This window comes from Gymnoscopelus braueri, assembly GCF_963280865.1.
Source record: "Gymnoscopelus braueri genome assembly, chromosome: 10".
In the NCBI taxonomy this organism is placed as follows: domain Eukaryota; kingdom Metazoa; phylum Chordata; class Actinopteri; order Myctophiformes; family Myctophidae; genus Gymnoscopelus; species Gymnoscopelus braueri.
Genome location: NC_137611.1, coordinates 2,346,985 through 2,363,827, shown reverse-complemented (window position 1 = coordinate 2,363,827; position 16,843 = coordinate 2,346,985).

Sequence of the window (16,843 nt, the reverse complement as noted above, 5' to 3'; positions counted from 1 at the left end):
CATTCTTTCTATTTACTATTACCGCTAATGTGTTTAGCTATTTTTTTATTCTTGTGTATATGGGCTGTAACAAATAACATCTTGAACCACAAACCAATATGAGTAACAGTTGAATGAACAAGCAATCCGTTTATTGAATGCCTCACCCTAACCCTCATGAAAACATGGGGGTGAGGGGTAAACTAGCTATAGGGGTAAACAAAAACCTGCAAACCTAGTTTGCACTTTGCAGTAATATAATGACATTTATTGCAATGCATTGTAAGAAACACACAATAATTATTTTGAGGTGGGGGTTAGTTCACCATTCATTATTGCAAGAAGGTTACATACACTGTTGTAGGTCAGTGGTTCTCAACCTTTTCAGGCCGCGACCCTCAAAAAATAATCATATTAGAACTGGGGACCCCCCAACTGAAACATGATAATATTTGAACTGGGGACCCCCCAAAATAATCATATTAGAACTGGGGACCCCCCAACTGAAACATGATAATATTTGAACTGGGGACCCCCCAAAATAATCATATTAGAACTGGGGACCCCCCAACTGAAACATGATAATATTTGAACTGGGGACCCCCCAAAATAATCATATTAGAAATGGGGACCCCCCACCCAGACAAGCACTTGGACTTGTAGGAGTTGAGGCATTACATTTCGTCTGACATGGTTCCACAGATACAGATATTTTGAAAATAACAGATCTACAACTGTAGACCTGTTATTTTCACAATGTCTGCCCTTTTCTGGTCTCTTTTCATTTATTTTCTTTCGTTTTAAATGTTTTATTTGTAACACTTTATTTTATTTTATTTCTTTCACTGTCATATGGGGACCCCCCCAAAATCATGTGGCGACCCCCCTGGGGGTCCCGACCCACAGGTTGAGAACCACTGTTGTAGGTAACTGAGTGAACTGTAACAGTACACAAGCTGTACTGTAACAGTAGGCTACACTCAAATCAAGCAATTCACTAAATAGTAATGAATTAGAAAATGTGTCAATGATATTAGTATTATGAGATTAGTTGTCAAATGACTGACCAGGTCAGATGACTGGCTCTGTTTATTCACCAAGCATTTATCTACATGCTGGGTCAAAACATACAGACGCCATTGCAGTGCCAATAAACACATAATTATGAACTAAACGATAAATAATTGCATGCAATGCAAAAGGAATTGAAATACTTACTCAAAGACTGGATCGATTCCTTCCAACAAATAATCATCGTCGTCTTCAGATGTTTCTGTGTCCTCTGAATCAATGATGTCAACATCTGAATCTCTCAAACACTCTGCCAAAACTAGCTCCATAAAGAACCTCTCACTCCGCTATACAGCTCCGAGATGAGGTTCTATGTCGTTACCTTCCAGAATCGGGTGAACGTCCGCCAAGGCTCTGCTGTTTACCCTTTTGTATACGTCGTATCCCAAAACTAATGGTAGATTCCAAGCCGCACGGATGTTTAAAGTTTGGTTCGGCGCATAAAATTTTAGGAACGGAGCGAAACTACCCGTTTAAATCGCTTATTTAGTCAGCCTGTGGCCATGTTTCCCATTCAACCCGGAAAACCCCCCTACGTTCGCTGCCAGTACTGCTCCCGGTTTGGCTACAATGGGAAACATGGCCACAGGCTGACTGAATAAGCGATTTAAACGTGTAGTTTCGCTCCGTTCCTAAAATTTTATGCGCCGAACCAAACTTTAAACATCCGTGCGGCTTGGAATCTACCATTAGTTTTGGGATACGACGTATACAAAAGGGTAAACAGCGGAGCCTTGGCGGACGTTCACCCGATTCTGGAAGGTAACGACATAGAACCTCATCTCGGAGCTGTATAGCGGAGTGAGAGGTTCTTTATGGAGCTATGCCAAAACTAGGTCAAAACTGACTATCTGTCTTCTTTTTTTGGGGGGGGGGTGTCATGTTTGTGAAAAACTCACCAAATAAAATAATTAGATAGAATATCAAGTTTCATCACAGAAAAGAACGCTGAAGTGGGTGTGTACTGCATCTGCTACACAGCGCCGCCTACTGCTGCGTCACATGCGTAAGACTTTGCAGCTGTGAGCTTTCAGTGAAGCATGGCTTCACCAGTGCGCACTTAAGCTAACTTGACCATTGTTTGGGCTATGACGACGTTTGATCCCTCCTTTGCAAGCTCTGGGCCTATAGAATAGATCAGAGGTCTTCAACAGGGGGTCCGCGACCCCTAGGGGGTCCGCGGAGGTACTGCAGGGGGTCCGCGAAATTGTTGTTTGATTAAACAATATTTTTGTTTGGAAAAAAATAAAACTTTGTTTTTTTCTTTTTTTCCCCCAAAATGTCAAATTGTCTTTAAACATAACATGAATTCATAGCAAACAGATAAATGGAGGCACAATGCACAATAACATGGTATGTTTATACATATTTTGTAGAGATTTTTTATTTTGCACACCTACTGGGGCAGGTGCGTATAGGAGCAAGCAATATAAAACACAATTGTATACATAAATATACAATATATGTGGTAGCCCCCCCTACCCTACGAGGTAGGGGGTCCCTGCTCCATCTCCCCATCAGTTTGGGGGTCCCTGGCCTGAAAAGGTTGAAGACCCCTGGAATAGATCCATCACAACCAAACATGACTCAGCCAAAATACTTTGTCGTCCAATGGGTTGAAAGTACTGGTGTTCCCTTAGCAGTGATTGGACGTGTCCCACTGTCTGTCAGATTTGCTTCCGTTTTGGGCCAACAGGAAGGAATTCCAAGTATGCAAAGGACTCGTGAATGATGTCACTTAGGAATTCATGACTTGAAATGGAACTTCCTGTAGTTTTTGATGGAGTAACACAGCGAAAATGGACAACAATTCTTACAAATGACTTTGTTAGCAAACTTTGTTTGTTTACTCTTTCGTCGTATCGAGTCAAGGTTGGTCTCATTTGAAAGAGCGGAATCTCCTCTTGTGTTTTGATACCAAGTTTATCTGGCTAGCGTACTGGAAAGTGTTTGAATCCGAGTTTGAATGTTGGTTGTTCTTATTTTTCAGGTAAATATTAGATATTATTTATAAATTATTATAAATTTGACTAATGTATGGATGAAAAATACAATGGCAGCTGATTATATATGCTGTAGGGCCCCTGTAGCAGAATCAACATTGAAATTGTAGTTTGATTTGGTCTCTATTGATTTATTGACCTCTGCACAGCTGTGTGACTCCTCATGGGAAGCCGGCTTCCCATATGGGGCAGACCTTTTTAATACCAAATTGTCAAATATTACGTTAGAAAAAGGCAAACACTGTGGAAAATAGCCGATCTACAAGATAGTAGATCGGTAGTTTGGATATTTTCACATAATTTGTTGAAACAATGATCTTGTTTTAATGTTAAGGACCCACTGCCAGTGATGGAAAAAAGTACTCTAATGTTTTACTTAAGTAAAAGTATCAATACTGCAATGTAGAAGTACTCTGTTACAAGTAAAAGTCCGGAATTCAAAATTTACTTAAAAGTAAAAGTAGAAAAGTATTGGTATTGGTATCAAATGTACTTAAAGTACCAAAAGTAAAAGTACTAAAATGTTTGAAAATAGCAGATCTACAAGCTCACAACGTGCCACAATGTGAGCTTGTAGAGCGGCTATTTTCAAATAGCCTATGTATAAAATAGGGCTAAAGTGGTTAATGTATGTTTTATAATGTTATATATTTATATCTGCAAAGTAACTAGTAACTAAAGTTTTCAAATAATTGTAGTGGAGTAAAAGTACAATATTTGCCTCTGAGATGTAGTGGAGTAGAAGTAAAATAATTGACAATTGGAAATACTCCGGTAAAGTAAAAGTACCTCAAAATTGTACTTAAGTACAGTACTTGAGTAAATGTACTTAGTTACTTTACACACAGTGCATGTATTGATTAGACCATATGGATCTGAGAGCTGCTCTATGATTAACTGTTCATCTTTGCTCTCAAGCATTCCTGTGGATCCCATGTTGAGAATAATCAGTGTTGAGACTTATTTACTCAACATCATCATCAGCAGCATGTTATTTGACTGACTGGGGGGGGGGTTTGAATCAGTGGTGGAAAAAGTACTCACATGTCTTAAGTAAAAGTATTAATACTGCAATTTAGAAATACTCTGCTAGGGCACCTCTGGGGCAGAATCTGCCAATGCTTTGTCAATGTAAATGCATGGATTCATGGAAAAAATGCGCATGAACATGAATCCACTCATTTGCATTGACAAAGCATTTGGCAGATTCCACCCCAGAGATAAAATAAAAGTGCGGTGGGTCTGGGTAATCACAATTTACTTGAGTAAAAGTATTAATATTGCAATGTAGAAATACTCTGTTACAAGTAAAATTCTGGGTAATCACAATTTACTTGAGTAAAAGTACACAAAAGCATTGGTATGGAAATATACTTAAAGTAAGAAAGTAAAAGTACTCATTATGCAGAATGTCCCATTTCACAAGTTTTCAAATGTATGAAAATCTTTGCGATGCGACACATTGTGAGCTTGTAGATCTGCTATTTTCAAATGGCCGAAATGTATATAGGGCTGAAGTGGTTAATGTGTGTTTGTAATAATAATCAAAATCTACAAAGTAACTAGTAACTAAAGTTGTCAAATAATATTAGTGGAGTAAAAGTACAATATTTGTACTACAATAATACTACAATACTACTGAGATGTAGTGGAGTAGAAGTAAAAGTATTGAAAATTGGAAATACTCCAGTAAAGTAAAAATACCTAAAAATTGTACGTAAGTACAGTACTATATAGTAAATGTACTTAGTTAGGCTACTTTACACCACTGCTTTGAATATATCAGTACAAAGTACCCCTATGGGTGTAAAGTCTCTTCTGTATTGAATTGTACTGTCATCTGTTTTTTGCAGACTGATAATAAAGTATTCAATGAAAAATACATTTTGACAGCCTCCACCTCCCCCTCCTCTCTCTCTTTTTGACAGACAGGCCCAGGCAGGCCAATCAGGCGGCAGGCCCCCGGGGATTGTCCCGCCCCCTTCCCCGCCTTGCTTAAATATCCTGACCTGTTGCTCCTTAAGTTGCTGTCGTGGTGAAGCCGGTAAAGTTGAGTTCTCTGGCAAACTGTGTCATGGAATGTCCACAGAATTAGATTCATCCATCGTGTTGCCGTTATCAAATATCCATCGAAACGAGGGCCGGGGAATCCAGCTTTTTATTCTGCGTGGAAACTCCAGGTAAGTTTGAACATTTTTCCTGTTTTCCCCACATTTCACAAAGTTCTTCTGGTGTAAATGTTGACATTAGTCTCATGTGAAAACGGCTCTGATGATGATCTGGTGTAAATGTTGACATTAGTATCATGTGAAAACGGCTCTGATGATGATCTGGTGTGGCAGAAGTTTTGGAGTTTGACATTTCACAGCAATTGGCTTCGTAGTAATGTTTCCCTGAATGTCCTGCTGGAATGACAATGGCCCCGATTCACTAAGCAATTCACTTACCGGCATTTAAGACAATTCCTACACTAGCAGTCAGATTCATTAATGCTTTTTTGTCTGGGTTTTCTGGATTTCATCATATTTTTTACCTCGGTAAAGGTGAGCAATGTTCATTAGAAAAGGCTTATATAATATCCTTTCCATGTTTTATTAGCCTTTTATTTGGTCATGGGGTTAAACCTCTTCTTTATTCTCCTCAACATGAGAGCATGTATTACTTGATCCATCGTGCGATCGAAGGACTCTCTTCCAGACAGAACACAGAACAGTTGTACAAGTCAAGGCGATGCGACACCGCATCTGTTATGTTTAAGACGAGAGACTGTTGTATATTTCATAACATAACATACACATCTAAGCCATATGTTAGAATTACTATAGGATTACAAGTCTACTTTGGCCTGTACAGACAGAGAGGTGACTGTTGGCCCTGACCTGGGTGGGGGGTACAATTAGCATTCTCTTTGTTTTACCTGGAAAGCACAGGGAGCAACAAAGCCACGACACACTGTCTCCATCCATCCCTTCCTGGCTCATACAGTTGCAAATCGAATCAGGGACTCAAAGTGTGATCTATTGTTTGTCTAGGTGGGGTCTCACCTTTCAAGGCTGACCCACCCACACATGTACCTCCTCTTTTATCTAGGAAAACAAGCCCAAAAGAAGCAACTATGGCACTAGGCCATTATGAGCACTTTAATTAACCCTGTATACATTGAAATTAACTGTATACATTGAAAATAGCCGATCCACAAGCCAATCTACAAGCATATTGAAAATAGCCGATCTACAAGCTCACAACGCTTTGTGATGTAACGTGTTGTGAGCTTGTAGTTGTAGATCTGCTATTTAAAAAAAAAAAATTCTAACAACACAAATCTGGTACGGGGCTCCAGCTGGCACAAAACATTTTCAGATGGGGCTTATAGGGATACATTAGCCTACATATTAACTTGGGGGTCCATGACATAACAATATATTTGAGAACCACCGGTTAAAATAATTGAACAATTGTGAAGCAAGCCCAGATAAGCAACTACACTTTAGAAACAAGCCCAAAAAACTGCAACCCACAGCTACCAATATTTACAAGCAACTTTGCAGAAAAACAAGCCCAAATTCGCTTATAATAAGCGGATATGGCAACACTGTTCAGTACGGTGACGTTGAAGTTGGATGTTGTTGGACGCAGCCTTCCAGATTAATCATGACCTACACCTGGTCATCCGCACGTCTCAGGGATATACGAACCCCTTTGGGAATTGCACGTCAGTTTGAGCTTACAGAAAATACGCCCTCCTTTACAAACTTTATTTACCCCATATTTACGACCAGCATAATGAATCGGGGCCTTAATCTGGAAGGCTGCATCCAACAACATCCAACTTCAACGTCACCGTACTGAACAGTGTTGCCATATCCACTTATTATAAGCGAATGTGGGCTTATTTTTCTGTAAAGTTGCTTGTAAATATTGGTAGCTGTGGGGTGCAGTTTGTTGTGCTTGTTTCTAAAGTGTAGTTGCTTATTTGGGCTTGCTTCACAATTATTTAATTATTTTAACCAGTGGTTCTCAAATATTGTTATGTCATGGACCCCCAAGTTAATATGTAGGCTAATTTATCCCTATAAGCCCCATCTGAAAATGTTTTGTGCCAGCTGGAGCCCCGTACCAGATTTGTGTTGTTAGACTGTTTTAAAAATCTTCCAAATATTCCACATTTTATTTCAAGATTTAAAAAAAATCGCAGATCTACAAGCTCACAATGCGTCACATCGCGAAGCGTTGTTTTATATTATATATTATAATATTATAATATAATATTACAAATTAATATCGCGCAGACACTGGAGGTGCGTCTGAGCCTCCGCAGTGACATTGATTGATTGATTGATGTACTTTATTTATTAAGACATGAGAACATCAGTACATGGAAGTACAAATTCACAATACAAGGTCTACTAAACTGGAAGACTCATTAAGCACTGAGCTTGTTTAAGATGAGATCCCCATGCACACAAATCATGATGATTAAGACAATAAGGCATCATAGCCTATCTTCATTATTACGTGACACTTTGGCTGAGACGGCCCGCTTGGCCGACCTGGCAAATACTCTGAGGGACCTAATAATTCAGCTCTAAATGCAACTGATAGCCTAGGGAAGAAACAAAAAGCGGTGGAAGCAATACATCGTTTGACGTAATTTTATTTTTTTATATATAGGCTATGTGTTGACAATTGTTGGGCACATACTATTTTATTTGAGGTTGGTAATTGATTTTGCATGAAGAATAAAGCATTCTAATGACATACGCAAGCTTTGCTCCCTGGTAAGCCTCGGGGCTGACTTGAGAACGTGCGCACCTCACGCTCAAAGCACAGACAAAAAAACATGAATGAATCTGACTGCTAGTGTAGGAATTGTCTTAAATGCCGGTAAGATCAGAATATGGTCGTAAATCGCTTAGTGAATCTGGGCCATTGTCCCTGTAGTCACTGGTGGGAAAAGTACTAAAATGTTTTACTTAAGTAAAAGTAACAATAGGCCTACTGCGAAGCGACGCGTTGTGAGCTTGTAGATCGGCTATTTTCAAATTGCCAAAGTTTAAATAGGGCTGAAGTGGTTAATGTATGTTTCATAATAATAATCAAAATCTACAAAGTAACTAGTAACTAAAGTTTTCAAATAATTGTAGTGGAGTAAAAGTACAATATTTGCCTCTGAGATGTAGTGGAGTAGAAGTAAAAGTATTGCAAATCGTAAATACTCCATTGAAGTAAAAGTAGCTCAAAATTGTACTCAAGTACAGTACTTGATTACATGTACATGCTACTTTCCACCACTGCCTGTAGTGAAAACGCTAGAAATGAAAGTGCTGGGATATAGAGAGAGGCTCCATAGCTCTGGTCCTTCTCTCTAACGCTCTCATAGAGACAACATTACACACCGTGTGAGGTCTCAGTCTTTCTTTAGTGAAAATACACTAAACTACTTCACTACTCACTGAAACAAAGGCTGTTTTGTGTTGTTTAGAGTCTATTCTCCAGGATGGGAATCATCTCAGCACCTCACCTTCTCTGTTTAATACACTTTATGGACAGAATATAAAATAGGATCACCAGATGGACATTATGTATATTATTCCACTGCGCCCCCTACAGATCTGGTCAATGGCAATTTATAATGACTAAATCTGTAGGGGGCGCAGTGGAGTATAATTAATAATTTCCGTCTGGCGGACATATTTTATATTCTGTCCATAAAGTGTATTAAACAGAGAAGGTGAGGTGTTGAGATGATTCCCATCCTGGAGAATAAACTCTAAACAACACAAAACAGTCTTTGTTTCAGTGAGTAGTGAAGAGAAGGACCAGAGCTAGTGCGTCCAGTGAGTGTGTGTGTGTGTGTGTGTGTGTGTGTGTGTGTGTGTGTGTGTGTGTGTGTGTGTGTGTGTGTGTGTGTGTGTGTGTGTGTGTGTGTGTGTGTGTGTGTGTGTGTGTGTGTGTGTGTGTGTGTGTGTGTGTGTGTGTGTGTGTGTGTGTGTGTGTGTGTGAGAGAGCTAGTAGTGGAGCTCTATTTCGCTGACGTCACGCGCACATGCACCCGCACGCATGTTTACGTAGCCGCTCAGCTAGTATGTGTCACTGGTGACAACACTTCTCACCAGTGACACTTCTCACCAGTGACACTTCTCACCAGTGACACTTGTCACCAGTGACACTTGTCACGTGCACACATGTGCACGTGTATGCAGCAAAAGTCTCTAATGTTGTCTTATTTCTTATTTAGTTGCATACTGTTAATTTGTTGTTTTTATTTTTGTTTCAATTCATTAATTCATTAAATAAAACAAATCAAAGTTAATAAATGATGTTGAATTTAAAGAGGATTATATCACTGAACCTTATGTTGCATTTCATTTAAAGAGAGGACAGAGGTCGCTCTGAACGCATCTGTGGCATTTTTACATTTCTTTGGGCTATTCAAAAATAGCAGATCTACAAGCTCATGGCGCGGCACCGAGTGCCGCGCCATGATCTGCTAAAAAAAAGAAAACATCTTTAAAATGTGTGCAAATTGAATATTGATATTTTTTAAAGCGATTTTTTTACTTTGTGTGTGTGCGTGTGCGTGTGCGTGTGCGTGCGCGTGCGTGTGCGTGCGTGTGCGTGTCTGTGTCTGTGTCTGTGTCTGTGTCTGTGTCTGTGTCTGTGTCTGTGTGTGTGTGTGTGTGTGTGTGTGTGTGTGTGTGTGTGTGTGTGTGTGCGTGTGTGTGTGTGTGTGTGTGTGTGTGAGGCAGACAGGATGAAGATGGCCCTGTGGCTGATTGTGAGCTCTCTGCTACTTCATGGTGAGTAGATCTCCACACTTCACATCGTAACACGTTTTGAGCTTGTAGATCTGCTATTTTCAATGTACCATTTTTTTAACATTTTGAAAACCTTTTGAAATGGACCTTCCGCATTATGAGTACTTTTACTTTTGGTACTTTAAGTACTTTTATTCAGTACATTTTGAATACCTGACTTGACTTTTACTTGGAGTATTTCTAAATTTTGGTATTGCAACCTTTACTTGTAACAGAGTATTTCTGCATTGTGGCATTGATACTTTTACTACAGAGTGTATTAATACTTTTACTACAGAGTATTTCTACATTGTGGTATTGATACTTTTACTAAAGAGTATTTCTACATTGTGGTATTGATACTTTTACTACAGAGTATTTCTACATTGTGGTATTGATATTTTACTACAGAATATTTCTACATTGTGGTATTGATACTTTTACTAAAGAATATTTCTACATTGTGGTATTGATACTTTTACTACAGAGTATTTCTACATTGTGGTATTGATACTTTTACTACAGAGTAGTTCTACATTGTGGTATTGATACTTTTACTCAAGTACTTCTTCCACCACTGGTTATGCTCAAACTCATTCATTTGATCATTTTTCTCTCTCTCTCTCTCTCTCTCTCTCTCTCTCTCTCTCTCTCTGTGTCTTATTTTCTGTCTGTCTGTCTGTCTCTCCCTCTGTGTGTCTGTCTGTCTGTCTGCCTGGTTGTCTGTCTCTCTTTGTCTGTCTGTCTCTGTCTTTTTTTAAACGTATGTTGCTATATATATCGGTGGAACTCAAACGTTTTCATATCAAGGACCCCCAAAATTATTAAGCATTTGGCCAGTGGCGTGCACAGACATTTTGAGGGGCAGGTGCTCAAGTGAAAGAAAGGGCACCTTGTGTGGCACGTGGAACCGCAGACTGCCTAGTAGTGATATTTATTACAGGCACATCTTGTACGTTGTAATTGCATATGTATTTATTTCAATAGCCATATGCGGTCTGATGCAGGTATTTAATATTCAACAGGTTGGTTTCTGCTGTAACAATCCTCCTATATAATCCTCCTATAATTTGACAAACCTCTGTAGTGCGTGGTGTAGTGATGAGGCCAAAATTGGTTCTGCCCGTTTCTCCTCAGTGGCTGGAGCACAGCCATTGACCATTACCATGTGCACCTATTTTCCGATTACACAAAATCTCAGCTGTTTATTAGCGCTTTTGTGTTCGCTGGCTCCCGGGTTGCCAGATCATGTGCGCATATCCCCCCACGGGTATTGTCTAGTTCAATATAACATACATAAGTAGGCTACTACTATTCTTAATGTACATTATTCACTATCAGTGGTGTCAGTCAGTGGACTCATCCACTGTCACAGCTATAATGCACCGTGTATGTTTTACCATTTTGCCTCGGACGGCGCTGAGTCAGCCGAAGGTAACTTTGCAACGCTGGCTCAGCGGTGCCTCTCGTGGCTCAAGTCACCTTCAGACAGCGTGCCTCCGTCGGTGCACCTTTTATAATCTGACTCATTCAGCATACATGGTGTACAGTCTAAGGATCACGTCAAATCTTTATTATGAGGACACTCCTGCATGTAGGTAAGCTTTCTTTCAGGCTGATCATTGTCATGTTTTAATGTTTTTCTTCTCATTCAGGTGATTATTCAGTGAGGCTGGTCGGTGGTTCACACTCCTGTTCAGGCAGAGTGGAGGTGTTCTACTATGGCAGCTGGGGGACGGTGTGTGATGATGAGTGGGATCTGGATGATGCCCAGGTTGTGTGTAGACAGTTAGGCTGTGGAACAGCTGTGTCAGCACCAGGGGGAGCCCACACACAACAGGGTGTTGGAAACATCTGGTTGGATGATGTCAGGTGTTCAGGCAGTGAGTCACAGCTTTCACAGTGCAGACATGGGGGGATTGGAACGCACAACTGTGGACACCGTGAAGATGCTGGTGTTGTTTGTGCAGGTAAATATGAATTTTATTGCAATTAATAATGTATGTGTGTTGTCATCATCATCATCATCATCATCAGCCAGTATTTAAGTTCTACTGGCTGCTGGAATCTGAGAGTCAATTTGTCTTTTTTTGGCTTCAGTTCAAATGTGGTCACTGCCTCTCCACCAGAGCCACATGCCTCTTGGGATAATAGGATGAATGCATATTGTTCAGTCCATTGCCGATTTTCAGTGTCCACCTTTCTTTTACTGACGAACTTTGAACCTTGTATTTTCAAAGTTCGTCAGTAAAAGTAAACATTCACATTGGGAATTCAGGCTTCTACTGTTGCTAAACCTGCTGCAAAAAACATTAAAAGTAAAAGTGGACACTCTGAACTCTCAATGACCCCAATGAACAACCTGCTGACTCCTCAACGAGCTGTTGTCAAGGAGATGACAGCCCATTGAGCCATAATACAGGTGTAGGACTACACAGAGAAGCAGTCTCATGTAAACAGGTCTTTTCAACTCTTTTGAGTTTGCGCAGGCCGGGAAGGAGAGGAGATGTGTGGGTGTGGCTGCTGTAGCACCTCTGTAGACCCGCTCACGTCGAGAGGGAAGGGAGGGGCACGGCACGGGAGTGCCGCAGGCACATTTAGGGGGATGTCTGGCAATATCACAACACACATTTGGGCAATTGTTAATATATTAGAAGCTTTTAATTGATCGATGCTACACTGTAAAAAACAAACAAAACAAAAAAACACTGTAAAAAAAAAAAACTTTCAAAAGGGCACTTGCTTGTCCAGAGGGCAAAACGGCAGGTGCTCTAGCACCACCTAGATTCTATCTGTGCACGTCCCTGCATTTGGCCACGGACCCCCATCTCAAGATATTTTGTTCCAGGGACAAGAAGCAAATATGAGTTTAAAATGTTGGCTTTAAAATATATTCAAAGATTTCCACACATTTTCAAGATTTTTCAAAAAATAGCAGATCTACAAGCTCATAGCACGGCACTCGTTGCCGTGCTATGAGCTTGTAGATCTGCAATCTGTAGTGGGGATTCTACAGAATGTTTTCTAAATCCTTTTTTGAAACTTATGTTGCTACAATCAGTGGTTCTCAAACAGTTTCATGTCAAGGACCCCCAAAATTGGCCGCGGACCCCCGTCTGAAAATATGTTGTTCCAGGGACCCCCTAAAAGCACTTATTTGAGTTTAAAAATGTCACTTTGAAAATATATATATTCAAAGATTTGCAAAAATGTTCACGATTATTCAAAAATAGCAGATGTACAAGCTCATAGCGCGGCACTCGCACTATTTTTGAATAATCGTGAACATTTTTGCAAATTTTTTTTTCTAATAGCCAAAGACATCTAAAATGACACTGGTTTTAATGGGTTAACCCATTCAAACCGGGAACGCATCTGTGTAACCACAAAAACATTATATTTTTTATAATGCACTCGGTGCCGCGCTATGAGCTTGTATATCTGCTATTTTTTTATAGCCAAAGTATAAGATAATAAATAATGGCTAAAGTGGTTAAAATGTAAAATGACACAGATGCTTTCCTGGTCTTAATGGGTTAATATGGCTCCAGAATGTAATAGATCTTTTTTGTACATTTATAAATAAAGGATATTGGTCTAATTCAGCCTGCATGCAGAGGTTGAGCTTTTTCTTTCAACCCGGATCATAGTTTAGCAGAACTCTGTATGCAGGATCTCAACTGAAAGTCATTTAGGAGTTTTAAGAAAAAGTTAATATAGTATTTGTTCATACAAGAAGTGACAGGTACATGTGTGTACCTGTCACTAGCAGATCTACAAGCTCATAGCAAGTCACTTCGTGCCGCGCTATGAGCTTGTAGATCTGCTATTTTTGAAAAAATCATGAAAATGTGTGCAAATCTTTGAATTACATTACATTACAGTCATTTAGCAGATGCTTTATCCAAAGCGACTTACAATAAGTGCATTCAACATAGGTAGGGAACAAAAACTACTAATCACCAGAAGTCTTAAGTGCATTTTCTGCAAAAACAAGCAACCACGAGTATACCTAGCGCTAAGGTAAAAGTGCATTATATCAGCTACCTATTTCCTTAAACAGATGAGACAAAATAGCTAAATCAAATGAGCAAGAGCTAAAACAAATAATTGTATCGACTAAACAAGATCCAATAAAACAATACAACAATAAAACAAGCGTTCGTACAACTAGTTAACAACAAGTAGGCCAGGCAAAAAATACATTCTTTTTTTAAGGCGAACATTTTTAACTTGAATCTTTGCTTCTGGGGGTCCCTGGTACACAACATTTTCAAATGGTTTTTTTTCTGGGTCCTTGACATGAAAAGGTTTGAGCACCACTGATATACAAACATTTAGAAGGTCTTAATGGGTTAACAGCTCTTTTGAGATGTTTAAATGTTTCTGAAATCTGCTCTTGGGTTTGATTTGTTTTCTCTAAAGATCTCCACAATGATGTTTCCATGTATCTCCATTTTGAATGGATTGACTCATTTTTATATGTCTTAGTTTTCCCTGAATTCATGTGACCCCAGAGACTCTTCAATTCATTGTAATTGGTTTTGTACATATTGTATTTAGTTGTTTTTATTTAGTTTAGTTGTTCTGTCTGTCTGTCTGTCTGTCTGTCTGTCTGTCTGTCTGTCTGTCCCTCTCTCTCTATCTCTTGATTCAGATACTACAGGTCTACATTGTCAAAATAGTGGATCTACAAGCTCACACGAGGCCTCTCTCTCTCTCTCTCTCTCTCTCTCTCTCTCTCTCTCTCTCTCTCTCTCTCTCTCTCTCTCTCTCTCTCTCTCTCTCTCTCTCTCTCTCTCTCTCTCTCTCTCTCTCTCTCTCTCTCTCTCTCTCTCTCTCTCTCCAGAGTCAAAGTCTGTAAGGTTGGTGAATGGGACTAGTTCATGTTCAGGCAGAGTGGAGGTGAAGTCTAATCAGTCGTGGGTCTCAGTGTGTGAAGGTGACTTTAACCAGCAGGATGCAGAGGTGGTCTGTAGGGAGCTTGGCTGTGAGGCTCCTTCAGTCCTCCAGGGGGCGCTCTATGGAGAAGTGAAGGCTCCAATGTGGACCAAAGAGTTCCAGTGTGAAGGCAACGAGTCTGTTCTCCTGGACTGTAGAACCTCAGACTCAACTAGAAACACCTGCTCACCTGACAAGACTGTTGGACTCACCTGCTCAGGTAAAAGACAAACTACACTTTAGCTTTAATTATTAGTTTACAGTCAAAGTAATATTACTGTTTTAACCACTTAACCCTTTAAGACCGGGAACGCATCTGTGTAACCACTTTAACCATTATTTTTTATACTTTGGCCATTAAAAAATAGCAGATCTACAAGCTCGTAGCGCGGCTCGTAGCGCGGCACCGAGTGTACAGCCAATCACAGTCCTGAATAGACTGTGATTGGCCAATCACGGTGCAGGGTTAGGGGGGTACACTGGTGGCCAATCACAACGCAGGGTTGGGGGGGTGCAAATGTCCAAACCTCACATATAGGGGCGGTTGACCGCCCAAAAACTGATTTAGAAGATATTTGTACAAAAATACAAATATACAAAGATTTGCACACATTTTCCACAGTAAAAAAAACTGATCTACAAGCTCCGAGTGCCGCGCTATGAGCTTGTAGATCTGAGCTTGTAGATCTGCTATTTTTGTAGATCTGCTATCTGCTATTTTTGAATAGCCAAATAAATCTTAAAATGACACAAATGATGCTTTCCCGGTCTTAATGGGTTAAAACCTATATTTAGTTCACTGTATTCCCCAGGGCTCTATACTAGGCTCCCGTTTTCACTCTAAAATAGCAGATCTACAAGCTTGTATTGTGATGAGTTGTGAGCTTACGGTTCATCTATTTTTGCAGACAGTTAACACTAGAATAGAGACACTACAGTTCTTAATGCTTATTCTATTGTCTGTGTACAGAGCCTGTGAGGTTGGTGGGAGGAGCCAGTCACTGTGCTGGTAGACTGGAGATGAAACACCAGGAAGAATGGAGACCAGTGGATCCTGATTCTGACTGGAACCATAAGTCATCATCTGTAGTGTGTAGACAGCTACACTGTGGCTCTGCTGTTTCTACAGAACAGAGACGTGGTTCTACAGATCAACCTACATGGTTTATTAGATCTAACTGTGTTGGAGATGAATATTCACTGTGGGAGTGTGGAACTAAGATAGCTGTTACTTCCTCCTACAGTCTGGAGCTGATCTGTTCAGGTAACAAACAATGACTTCAACAATGACACTAATCTATACTGTCTGTCTGTCTGTCTGTCTGTCTGTCTGTCTGTCTGTCTGTCTGTCTGTCTGTCTGTCTGTCTGCCTGCCTGTCTGTCTGTCTGTCTGTCTGTCTCTGTATCTCTCTCTCTCTCTCTCTCTCTCTCTCTCTTTTTCTGTCTGTCTGTCTTATTTACTGGCTGTCTGTCTGGCTGTCTTATTTTCTCTCTCTCTCTCTCTCTCTCTCTCTCTCTCTCTCTCTCTCTCTCTCTCTCTGTGTGTGTCTCTGTCTGTCTTATTTTCTGTCTGTCTGTCACAATATGTCAGCTTGTAGATCAGCTATTTTCAAATGTCTGATCCCATCTGTAACGACCTGCGAAGTCTAAACCAGATATGCCACAGTAGTCTGGCTATATTAGATAGTTTCGTCAAAGACTTAACCCTTCCCAAAGCATAATGGGACTATCCCTAAACAGAAATACCCCAGGTCGAGTGTAGCTGTGAAACTATGAGTATTCCTGTATAGGCAAACACTACATGCACGTATTCTATTAATAATAGACACTGCGCACACACACTCACCCCTGGTCCACGGTGAGGAAGTTGAACCCACAGGTCCCTTGAAGAATTCAACTCTTACGACTTCTCTCATAGGAAAATGAGTTTTATTTTAAAACTCAAAGTGATACAGGGTATGGCAATAGTATAAAATAATAAAAAAGGGAAAGGTAACATTTCTGGTAAAACAGACAACAGACCCCCAAGCTCTATCTCCGCGTCCTCAATCT